This window comes from Octopus sinensis, unplaced genomic scaffold (assembly GCF_006345805.1).
Source record: "Octopus sinensis unplaced genomic scaffold, ASM634580v1 Contig16577, whole genome shotgun sequence".
In the NCBI taxonomy this organism is placed as follows: Eukaryota; Metazoa; Mollusca; class Cephalopoda; order Octopoda; family Octopodidae; genus Octopus; species Octopus sinensis.
The window spans coordinates 21,879-24,744 of NW_021834447.1; positions in this window are offsets into that span (position 1 = coordinate 21,879).

The following is a 2,866-nucleotide window of genomic DNA, read 5'->3' on the forward strand; positions in this document are numbered from 1 at the left end:
ATAATAATAATAATAATAATAATAATAATAATAATAATAATAATAATAATAATTATAATAATAATAATAATAATAATAATAATAATAATAATAATAATAATAATAATAATAATAATAATAATGATAATAATAATAACAGCATAAACCTAGCCGTCACTGAACTAGCCACTGAAACAAAAAAAAAGCGATATCACTGAACTAAATGACTTGATATACGCAGCAGCCACTGCAGCCACAAAAGAAGCTGGATACTCACCCAACCCGCCCAAACAGGAGTACCACCACCCAAACAAACCCTGTGGATAAATAACATCCAAAACAAAATTTAAAAAATTAGAAAAGACCTGTCGATTCTTAATGAAATCAGCAAACAATCAACGCTACTGAGCAACAAAAAGAGAACAAAAATGCTCCGCAAATATAACATCACAGAAAAAGATTTGCCGGAGATAAAAGAAAAGCTGAAGCAAGATATCCTTGCCAAAGCTCAAAGGATCCGCCGGTACGAGAAACGCCAACGCTTCTTTGAACAGAACAAAAAGTTCAACTCCAACCCCAAAAAGTTCTACCAAGAACTGGAAAAAAATAAAATAGAAGTCACTGCAGCACCAACGGCAGAAGAGTTGGAAGAATTCTGGAGAGAAATATGGTCGGCGAACGAACAGCCAAAAAAAAGGAGTATCAAAATAACAAACTCGGCATCTGAACAACTTTGGACCTCCATAACAACTGAAGAGGTCACCCAGGCACTGCAAAAACTAAGCAACTGGAAGGCACCTGGGCATGACAAGATCCCCAACTTCTGATTGAAATATCTAACAGGAATGCACAAAAAGCTGGCTGAAAACTTTAACAGCATACTAGCAGAGCCAGAGACAATGCCTGAATGGCTCACGAAGGGGAAAACCATCTTAATTCCCAAATCAAATGAAACAGCAAAACCAGAAAACTACAGGCCAATAACCTGCCTCCCTACTATGTTCAAGGCATTTACTGCAGTGATATCGCAAAGGCTGAACAAGCACCTGGACGAAAACAAACTGTTCCCAGAAGAGCAGAAAGGATGCCGCAAGGGCTCATATGGCTGTAAAGATCAACTAATGATTAATAAAGCCGTAACTGAAGACAGCCACAGAAAGAAGAAAGGCCTCAGTATGGCCTGGATTGACTACAAAAAGGCGTTTGATAGCATCCCCCACACATGGATCCTCGAAACACTAGCCATTAACAAAGTAGCACCAACAATCATAAAATTCATAGAGCACTCTATGAATAAATGGCAAACAGTCCTACACCTCCAAACAAAAGAGGGACTCATGAAAACCAAAGACATCCCCATTAGAAGAGGAATATTCCAGGGAGACACGCTCTCTCCACTCCTTTTCTGCTTGGCACTGTCACCTCTATCTGATATGCTAAATAGAACTGGATGCGGATATAAATGTTACGGCAAAAATATCAGCCACCTTTTATATATGGATGACCTAAAACTATACGCTGCAAATGACAAACACTATTAAAGACAGTTCATGGATTTACCAAAGAAATAGATATGAAATTTGGATTAGAAAAATGCGCCAAAGTAACCATGAAAAGAGGAAAACTAGTTAAGAGTAACAACATCACACTAGATAAAACCAATGAAATAAAAGAATTAGACCAAAGCCAAACTTACAAATACTTAGGAATCCATGAACTAGATAAGACACAACACACACAAATGAAAGAGAAAATAAAAAAAGAATATTATAGACGAGTTAGATCGATACTAAAAACAGAGCTCAATGCTAAAAACAAGATAATAGGTATCAACACTTTAGCTGTCCCAGTTATAAGTTACAGCTACAATATCCTTAACTGGACACGAAATGAACTGTCCAAAATAGATAGGAAAACAAGAAAAATACTAACAGGATCTAGGATGCATCACCCAAAATCTGACATAGAAAGACTATATATACAACGTATAGAAGGTGGTAGAGGCCTTATACAGCTGGAAAACTACTATAAAATAACCACCATAGGACTGCAAAAATACCTACTTCAGAAGGAAGGAAAACTGATCCAGATAGCAGCAAAACACGAGCAAAACAAAAAACTGTTCTCAGTATTTAAGGAAGCTGACAAATACAAACAAGAAATCATACCACCTAATAAACACGAAGAAGAAGAAGAAGATGATGAAGAAACAACAAAAGCTATAAAACAAATGAAATCCAAACTAAAAATAGAACAGCAACGAACCATGATAAAACGATGGCAAGAAAAGCCCCTTCATGGTAAATACTGCACTAAACTAAACGCAAAAGAAATAGACAAAGAAAGATCCCAGCAATGGTTGAGAAGCTCAGGACTCAAAGCAGAACAGAGGGATTTTTAATTGCAGCACAAGACCAAAGCCTCCCCACCAGAAATTACCAAAAACATGTAATGAAAAGAAATATTACAAGTAACTGCAGAATATGTGGAGATGGACAAGAAACAATAAATCATATTATCTCTAGCTGCCCAGTCCTGGCTACGAAGGAATATATTCACAGACATGACAGAGTTGGAACCTACATATATTGGAAGCTATGCCAACATTATGGAATAACAACAGAAAAAAGATGGTATAGGCACACACCAGAAAAGGTCACAGAAAACAAGAAGGCAACCATACTCTGGGATATGCCGATACACACAGATAGAGAAATTAAGGCCAACAGACCAGATATAGTTGTCAGAGATCATGAAGAAAAAAAAATGCTTTCTAATTGATGTAACAATACCGGCAGATGACAACGTGTCTCTAAAAGAAATGGAGAAACTCTCAAAATACAAAGACCTGGAAATAGAGGTAACTAGAATGTGAAATCTGAAAACA